Source organism: Sebastes umbrosus, chromosome 18 (genome assembly GCF_015220745.1).
Source record: "Sebastes umbrosus isolate fSebUmb1 chromosome 18, fSebUmb1.pri, whole genome shotgun sequence".
NCBI lineage: Eukaryota > Metazoa > Chordata > Actinopteri > Perciformes > Sebastidae > Sebastes > Sebastes umbrosus.
The window spans coordinates 501956-512529 of NC_051286.1; the positions used below are offsets into that span (position 1 = coordinate 501956).

General features: G+C 39.5%; 1 long non-coding RNA gene across 1 annotated transcript; it reads right to left on the minus strand.

The window, feature by feature from the left end:
- Positions 1–6495: 6495 nt before the first annotated feature.
- Positions 6496–10265, minus strand: LOC119476818. The gene is made up of 2 exons (XR_005204113.1): positions 9578–10265; positions 6496–7876 (listed from the first exon to the last, which is right to left on the minus strand). It is a non-coding gene; the product is annotated as an uncharacterized LOC119476818 (long non-coding RNA).
- Between the last annotated feature and the right edge of the window lie 309 nt (positions 10266–10574).

Sequence of the window (10574 nt, forward strand, 5' to 3'; positions counted from 1 at the left end):
ACAAGACTTATGAGCTAATAGTAAAACAACGCTGGTATCACGTGGTGTCTCTGGGTCGTCAGTCAGTGAGGAAAAAACAGATAAATGGCTGAGATTGACGGTTAGTGTCTGGCAACCACTTGTTGTGAAGTGAATGTCACGGGGAGGGAGAATGTGACATCTAGTGGCTGAATGTTATCAATAGCACCTTTAATGGTTCACATTAACGGGGCAGTTCAGCATAACAGTGTACGTTTTGCGATAGAAGCAACACGTTTGTCACAGATGTAGGTTTATATGTTATGTAAAGATATAGATATCAGAGCGCTGCTAATGGCCACCAGATAGGTGATTAATATTCCTTCTGTTCTCATGCGACCTGGGACTAGAGGTTACCGGCAACCCTGATCTTTATCCAGCGATATCTCTGTCAACTGTACAGCTAATAAAAAGAGAAACACACCGATGGAAGGCTGAAGACCTTTCCGTTCTAAAGGTGTATTGGTTGTAGTAGTTTGACCCTGAAGTGACCTTCATGCTCCTTTTATTTGGTTTTCACGTTTTTCTCATGTTAAAAGCACCGTTAAAAAATAAAAAACATATCCATGATCTGATCTAAAAAGCTTGAACACACCTTGGAAATCATCAAGGGAAAAAATAAAATCAATTTTCTGCAACAATTAGGATTATTTAGCGCCTATTTGGCGGCCATTTTGAAAAATGGCTGCCTTGTCCCTTAAGTGTAAGAATACTAAACTTTGAGTACAAAACTAGTTTACATCTAAGTCTTATTTTGTTCTGTGACTTCATAAGTATACAGATAGTTTACTAGTTTTATAATTGTAACTGTACTACTTCAATACTTCTTGGGACTAATTTAGTTTTTAGAAGTATACTTTAAGTGTAAGTATTGTTCTGATAGTTTACTAGTTTTATACCGATAGCCCACTTTATAGTTTATAAAAGTACACTTTAAAGTATATTCAATAAACTACTAGTCAAATAAAAAGTATATCTTGATCAAAAAATTAAGTAAAAGTATGAGCCAAGTATACTCAGAGTTTTTGGATACTTGTCAGTAGAAGTATTTTTCATTTAATTTCATTTCAAAATTTATTTCGAACATGTAGAATACAAAAAAAATAAAAAATAAAGATAAAGAAAAAGAGAATGATCAGACCAACAATTGGACAGCCAGAGAGAAGTAGTATTTACATACAATGAAAAGCATAAGAAAAAGAAATTGTCAAACACGTGATGCCTTGATTTACATATTAGTAAAGGAGTGAGAAGAAGTACAAACCTATTTAATCCCACCCCTTCTCCATAAGTCATTCATTAATAATTAACCAGCTTCCTTATTGAGCCATACATATACTCTAATTAAATGTTCCTAAATTTGTTTACTATAATTATTACCATTTATCTCTGTTATAAAGAAATATAAATTAATTACTTATATAATTATCCTTATCAAACTATAAATTTGTTATCAATCCAGAATATCAATTAATTACTTAAATATTTAACTTAATCATATTGACTAGTTGTTATCTTTTCTTATGTGTACATATTATTATTTATAATATACAATATATAGTATACTTAGACTTTTCTGTATACTTGTCATTATGAGCCAAGTATACTTACAGTAAGTTTAATTTTTGAAGTATATCTCTGATAAGTACATAAAAAGTAAGCTGAAAGTGTACTCTCTTATTTTAAGTTTTTAAGAAGTATACTAATATTACACTTGAATAAACTTCTTCCTGGTCAGGGTATAAACTTACATCTGTGCCAGATGTGTTGCTTTTATTGCAAAATGCACAATTATGAATATTTCAGTTTAGCTGCCCGACTACATCCATTAGAAGTGACTTTAACCAGCTCAACATGTTCTCACCTGAGAGTCTGAAGGGAAACAGCTGAGGTGTTCCAGTGACCCTATCAGTCACATTACACTTCAATGACTGATAGCTTGATGTTTGATTGTAATGAGACGTCCTGAAGGTCACAGAGGCTGAGCAGAGAGACTGTGATGTCTTTAGATCTCCGCCATCTTCATCCACATCTTGACGCTGAAACAGCCACTTCACTGTGTGTCTACATTGATCATATGTCGACACAGAGCAGTTTAACGTCACCTCATCAGAGTTCTTCTGTTCAGTCACTGGTGAAGACGGAGATATTGAGAGAGAAAGACAACAAGAGTTAAATTAACTTCATCACTGTAATCAGAATGATTGTAATGTTTCAGTATATTGTTCTAACGAGACAGTTTGAAGACATGATGATGTAAATAGATGAATAAATAATAATAAATAAATACTCACTGGTAACAACAGACAGATAAACCACAGCATCTGGACTTAGTCGTTGTCCTGATCTGATCTGTCTGCAGTCATAACGACCATCATCCTTCTCTGTGAGCTTCTTTATAACCAGAGAACAGTTCTCTGTGAAACTCAGTCTGTCTGATTTATCTTCAGCCTGTTTACCAATCTGTCCATCTCTAACCAGCACTACTGCTGTTCTGCTTCTTGAACCATCGTAGAACCATACAGTTCTGTCACAGTTATTCTGATCATCTCTCACACTGTTACAAGGCAAAGTGACTTCATCTCCATCTCTGTAAGCGAGGAAGAGGAATCTCTGTTCGGTTGCTGCTCCTGAGAAGACAAGAGAGAAATAAAGGTCTGTTAGTGTGACGATTATTTCTTTATCTTTGGTTAGCAAGAGTTCCTTAAACACACCATGTTGACAACAACACATTAGTCTTAGTTAATAATATATAGATAATAAAGTTACATAAGTCATATATGTGTATTGTTACCTGTAAACTGAAGCAGCAGCATCAGAAATAAAGCCGTTTGAATCCCTCTGAACTCATCCATGGTGATTCTCTGTCTCTGTGCTTCTTCTATCTCTTGTTCTGAAGCTCTGAACTGTTTCTGAAACAGAGCTTTAGTAGAGAGATGCTGCATCTACTTCCTGTCATTAGTATGATGTCACTTCCTCTTTTAGACCGTTTTACATTCTCTCTGAATTTCTCGTCGACGTCCAAACAGCCAAAAACTTTTACATTTTTTAAATTCCTCTCAATAAGTTTCTGCGTTCATTGATCCGATCTGATGCTGCAGCAAACAAACTGTTAAGACTCATGTTGAGTCTCCAGTTCACACTGTGTCCACTCCCATGATGCACCTGTGATGAAGAAGAAGAAGACGACAGAGGAAGAAGAAGACAGAGGAAGATGATCGTGTGAAGATTGTTAGTTTAGATAAATGTTGAGCGGTGATGTTTCCTTTAGATGGTGTTTCTTAGAAAACAGATAGGACTCGCGGTCAGTGGTGGAAGAAGTACTCACATCATTTACTGAAGTAAATGTACTAATACCACGGTGTAGAAATACTCTGTTACAAGTACAAGTCAAAATCTTACTTGGGTAAAAGTACATAAATAAATAACATAAATTTTTTTAAAACTAAACAGCAATAAAACCGAGGCCCTGCTCATCGGCTCCAAAAACAACATCTCCAAATCTCAACCCACCACTGCTCAGAACCTCACCATTGATGGCTTTTCAGTACCATTCTCAAACCACGTCAAGAGTCTTGGGGTCACCCTGGACAGCACCCTCTCCTTTACATCCCACATAAAAAACGTCACCCGGACTGCCTTCTTCCACCTCCGCAACATCTCCAGACTCCGCCCATCCCTGACCCACTCCAGCACTGAAATCCTGGTTCACGCTTTTGTCACATCCCGAATCGACTATTGCAACGCTGTCCTCTCTGGCATTCCCATCAAACTACTCAACAGACTCCAAATCATTCAGAACTCTGCCGCCCGGATCATCACCCGCACCAAGTCCTCCAACCACATCACCCCCATCCTCATCCAGCTGCACTGGCTCCCTGTTAAATCCCGGATTGACTACAAAAACCTCCTGCTCACCTACAAAGCCCTCCATAACCTCGCCCCCACCTACCTCACAGACCTCCTCCAGGAGTGCACCCCCTCCCGTTCCCTCCGCTCATCATCAGCCGGACTTCTGACTACCCCCACCTCACGCCTCAGCACCATGGGAGCCTCAGCACCATGGGAGCCTCAGCACCATGGGAGCCTCAGCACCATGGGAGCCAGGGCATTCAGCTGCTCTGCTCCCAGGTTATGGAACTCATTCCCCCCACACATCCGGCAGTCTGAAGATATCACATCATTCAAATCTCTCCTGAAAACCCACCTGTTTAAACTGGCCTACTCTCTCTAGCACTCATCATCACCCATCCTATGTGTCTGTACATATGTCTCTGTCATGTCCTGCTGTTTTTATATTGTTTTATCTGTCTATGTTTTAATTAATTCTTGTAAGGTGTCCTTGGGTGTCCAGAAAGGCGCCACCAAATAAAATGTATTATTATTATTATTATTATTATAAGTATTAGCATCAAAATATACTTAAAGTAAAAGAACTTGTTGGGCAGAATTGTCCCTTTCAGAGAGTTTATATTATTATATATCATATTATTATTTATCTATTTGACAGGACATGTCAGGTTATCACAGGAAAACAGGTTTGGACCAGGTCAGTGCAGGTAAAGATGAGGAGATGCAGCAGAGTTCACATTATCTTAATAAAGGAACAAGTGGGCAGAGAGCTGAGGAATGGAGGGCTGGATAGGAGTGAAGCAGGGAATGTCAGGCAGACGGCCTCTCCGGAGGACCGCCCAGGGGCCGGAGAGCCGATGAGCAGGAAAAGTCCTATCAAGGAACATATCTCTTTCCCCTGTGATTACTATGTTGTTGGACCTGACTGATCTGAATCTTCCCTCCCAGAGGATAAAGGGGTTTTGTTAACCTGGCTGCCAATAGATGTATCACATCTAAGTGGAATCATGAGGATCCTTCTGATATTACTCAGTGGATTAATGAGGTAAATTCATATGCTCCCTTGGAAAAAATAACCTCTGCTATAAGATATGGGATCCATGGATTACTTATATAGAATCTAGTTAACCTAACCTTTTCTATGGTATTAATTTAATTACTAATTATTATTTTTTACATTTAATTGATTAATTAATTAATTAATTAAAGGTTTCTATCTTACTACCATGAATTATATTATGTAGCACTTATTACGTTTAATTTTAACTAATTAATTGAATTATTTTTATTTTTATTTTTATGTAACTTTACCTCTCAGGGTTGGAGGAAGGCTGGACCTGTCTCTGTGTGGGAGTGTGTGTATACTGTATGTACATATTAAATGTTAAATGTAAGATATAATGTTTTGTTATGTTTGAAAAAAAAGGAATACAAATAATTTTCCAGAATGTTTTAACTATCAATGTAAAATAAACATAATGATCTTAAATGTAACTTTACTGAGTTCTTTGTTTCCAGTTTGTTGACGGTAGCGTAGAGGTTGCTGGGATCAGCCGAGGCTCCAGCAGAAGAGGAGGGACGTCTCGCAGTGATGAAGGTCACTGAATCCTCACCATCCTGAACTTAAGAGGACACAAAAGAGACACAGAACAACACAGAAATCACACAACAGGACTTGATGTGTCATATTTCACCACAGTGAGGAAACATGATGAAAGATATCACAATGCAAAGCAGCATCCAACACCACATTAACACAACACAACGCTTAGTGGTGATGCAACACAGCAAACATAGCACACAATGTAACACACACAATGCTTAATCATTACATTATATGGGACTTAACTTATTTCCATACATTAAAACTTCTATAACAGATAACTTACCTGGGCTTTACTGCTGGTCCTCTTAGTGGAGCTGATGGAGGTGTAGGAAACACCATCTACAAATATGCTGCTTTATGTAAATGTATGTATATATTTATTATAGTAAATCAATTAACAACACAAATCAATGACAGATATTGATCCAGAAACTCTCACAGGTACTGCATTTAGCATAAAACAATATGCTCCAATCATAACATGGCAAACTGCAGCCCAACAGGCAACAACAGCTGTCAGTGTGTCAGTGTGCTGACTTGACTATGATTTGCCCCAAACTGCATGTGATTATCATAAAGTGGGCATGTCTGTAAAGAGGAGACTCGTGGGTACCCATAGAACCCATTTACATTCACTGATCTGGAGGTCAGAGGTCAAGGTACCCCTTTGAACATGGACATGCATCCTCATGTTACTCAGCAGCCTGTAGGAACTGAAGTAGGATACTGAATGATGACTGTTACTTGTAATGGAGTATTTTGACAGTATGGTATTGAATACTTCTTCCACCACTACTGACTTCTTGTATTTCTGTCCATTCTCAGGTCACTTTGGTGCATTTCTATCTGTATTTAAAGCCATTTGAGAGCTCAGTGAGAACAGAGCTGTTGAAGCCAACAGAGGGATGGTTCACTACTAGAAGTGGACAAGAGGAGGGAGGTTGTACTACTAGTAGAGGCAGGATATTCACTTTCCTTTATGACACTGTTAGTACATGAAGGAATCACAAAACACAGTGTAGAATTCAACATGTCTTTATATGCAGATGATGTTGTTCTCAGATAGAATAAAGAGAAGACTGTTACTGACTCCCCTTTAAGGCTGAAAACCCATTCAAACACATACAGTATGTTAACAGCAACGCTTCATGAAAGAGCATTAAAATGAGTCTAGTGCACACAGAGACATGAAACTGAGCTCAAGCTGCTGTAGCTTCACAAACAAACAGCAAATCTTCAAATCAGCTGTGAAATCTTCAGCTGGAAAACAATTTAAGGACGTTAACAAGAGTGAAATGCTCTTCACTGTTAAATGAAGTTCAGATCCAGCTGCTGGCTTCTGAACTGGCTGCACATGAGAAACAGTTTTACAACTGATGAAGGAAAAGACATCAAACTCAAATAAAATAATAAAAGCTGTTTCACACCAAGAACAGATTTTTCTCTGAATAATTCACTCGGATATTTATAAAAACTGATTTTATGGGTTGTGGAACATTCGTGACGGGGAAAAAATATTCAGACGGACCTCAATTTCAGCTGATTTCCACCTGCAGGAATATCTGTTTGACCAATGAAATCCTTTGTTCCAAGTGATGTCATACCTCCAGGTATAGCTCCAGGTAGCTTGCTGCTACCTTTTGGTTTCTCAACACCCAACACTGTCCTGTAGAAACATGGCGACGACGACCTCAACAACCAAATAAGAGACAAAATGTGGCCTGAGGTGGCCCAGCAGCTGGGTTACCATGGAGATGCTGATGGAGCTGATATGAACTCGCTAACGTTATATGTTGGTCACAGAACGGGGCTAGCCACAACAGCTAGCGTTAGCATCACATCTGGGGTCTGATTAGTTGATGTATTGTGAAGCTAACGTTAACGGTTTGTGAGACGGTAAATTAAACACGGCACCTCGGATAATTTGACCCGGCGTGCATCGTCGTCATTCCTGCATCGCTTCTTCACATCCAGCTGGTGAGAAACAGCTTTAAAGGGGACATATCATTAAAGCTCACTCTCTCAGTGCTTGTGCTCATCTGGGTATCTGGAGTGTCTACCAACCCACAAACTGTGAAATAAGACGACCAGTCAGTTTTTAGTGGGCTGTCTAGATCAGAAAACATGTGATTCAACGAGCCAATCAGATGTGGCTCCCCTTCCTATGTCACATACAGGCTCATTAGAATATACCGCCCACAGCTGGAGGACTACCTTCGTAAAGGTGAACCATATTTATCTCTCTAGCCAATCAGAGCAGACTGGGCTTCTTAAAGAGACAGGAGCTAAACCGGAGCGTTTCAGATAGAGGGTGAATACAGGTATATTCACACAGACAGGAGGAGAGTAATAATGTGTTTTTAGATTATTAAAGCATGTAAACATGTTCTAGTGTAGCAGCTGTAGAACGGTTGCTCGTAGATTGAAAGACACCACTCAGACCAGGAATCAGGATGTGCACATTTATTTTCCTATAAGGAGCAGCACAGGGCACAGTCAACACACACACTCAGTGGCAGGCCCTTTCTCAGTCCCCAGTGCACAAGCTGTCCATGCTTTGCCTATGTGTGTTTTGTGCATTACACATAACAAAATACAGTTATAAATAAAATATGTAAACATAAAAAAATACAGAAGCTACAAGTGTATTTAAATCAGTAAATACAACAAAAGTCAATAAATAAAATGTATAGCACCTGAAATTAAATGTAATACTTTTACTGGGTTTCTAACCCTCCAGTTTACATGTAAATAGAAGCATTCCTTCATAAAATAAAATAAAAGTGCACTGTAAATAATTAACTTATCTTCATATTAGGCTACTCAACTAATGCAGTCCAAAAATACACAGGAAAAATATACAACCAACAATTAAACATCATAACGCACCTATAAGGAGCAGCACAGGGCACAGTCAACACACACCACACACCACACACCACACTCAGTGGCAGGCTCTGTCTCAGTCCCCTGCAGCAGTCAGACAATATGAGTCAACACACACCACACACTCAGTGGCAGGCTCTGTCTCAGTCCCCTGCAGCAGTCAGACAATATGAGTCAACACACACCACACACTCAGTGGCAGGCTCTCTCTCAGTCCCCTGCAGCAGTCAGAGATTATGAGTTAACACACACACACTCAGTGGTCAGGCTCTGTCTCAGTCCCCTGCAGCAGTCAGACAATATGAGTTAACACACACACACTCAGTGGTCAGGCTCTGTCTCAGTCCCCTGCAGCAGTCAGAGATTATGAGTTAACACACACACACTCAGTGGTCAGGCTCTGTCTCAATCCCCTGCAGCAGTCAGACAATATGAGTTAACACACACACACACTCAGTGGTCAGGCTCTCTCTCAGTCCCCTGCAGCAGTCAGAGATTATGAGTTAACACACACACACTCAGTGGTCAGGCTCTGTCTCAGGCCCCTGCAGCAGTCAGAGAATATGAGTTAACACACACACACTCAGTGGTCAGGCTCTGTCTCAATCCCCTGCAGCAGTCAGACAATATGAGTTAACACACACACACTCAGTGGTCAGGCTCTCTCTCAGGCCCCTGCAGCAGTCAGAGAATATGAGTTAACACACACACACTGAGTGGTCAGGCTCTGTCTCAGTCCCCTGCAGCAGTCAGAGATTATGCAAATGAGCGAAAAACTCTGACAGAGTTAACAGAAGTAAAAGTCGTATTTTGGCCGTTCGAAACCAAATGACAACCTCAGAAACACATTGATAACGATGCATCATTGCATTTGCATACAGTTTAAGCCAGAATACACAACTGTTAAACATGCTAGCTGAAGCAGAGGAGGACGAGCCTCACAACACATCTTACCAATGCACAAGCTGTCCATGCTTTGCCTATGTGTGATTTGTGCGTCAACAATTAAAGCCCCCGTGCTACAACAGGTAACCCGGAACCATGAAAACACCACTGTTTCATTCACTCAATACAAAGTTAACACAAGTAAAGTTACAGTACAGATAATTTGGCTGATATTGATGACAAAGTAAAGTATAACAAACCGGTTTTGAGAATGTTCACTAAAAAATTAAAAATAATAAAAATAACATATTGACTCAGCTACACTAGTACAAACCCAGAATACAAGCATGAACCTGGAAGTGAGCAGGATATGTCCCCTTTAAGTCTCTCAAAGTTCTGTCTTGTTATTCCAAATCTTGAAGTGTAAAACACGAGGAGTCGATGAGTCGGTCAAACTCCATCAGGATCATGTGATGTTTTCATAGTTCACTGTATCATCATCTTCATCATAACGCACCTGTGGAAAACAACACAACACCATCAGACCCACACTTCCTGTGATCTGTAGGCGTCCACTGCCCCACATTTAGCACAAGGAAATAAGAAACAGATTAAAGACAGCCAGTTCACTGCATTACATGCATTCAGGAGACTCTTTAGGTACAATTAGTGAAGTCAAACTCAATATTGATGATTTATTAATATTAATTTTATAAATATTGATAATTATCTTTAAAGTTTTTTAATAACTAGACCAGCTCCTATCTGCCTCCCCAACAGTATGGTGCCCCGTGTGAGGCACGATGGTGCCCCGTGTGAGGAATAGTATAATATTCATAATTGTGCGATATTAATTTCAGCGTAATTTTGGGTCAAAACTCAAAAAATTTATTCCACTTCTAAACAAACCCAAAGTGTTTACATTCTACACCACTAGTCTTCCACAGGAGTAGACGTCCAGCTGTACTTTTAAACAAGTACATTGTGGTGAGAATAGTGATTTGAGAGATTTTGATTATTAACACTTTAAGTCTTCAAAGTGTAACTTTAGAAAAATTGCTATTGCTGCTAATTCAAGTTAACCTACTCTGTAGAACTTGAAAGAATTTTGGTTCAGCATTTGAATACCAAGTATTCAATGCAATCTAGTCAAGTTGTCTTAATTTGCTGTTAATCTAAGTGTTCCTTTAATGACACAGCGTGCCACCGGCCCTGTGTAACAGAGAGCTTGTACCTGGCCGTTACTGCCACGTATTCCAGCCTGAGTGAGTTAAATAGAGCCTAAGATAGAGCCACAGTGTGCTACCAGCCCTGTGATATACGCTTG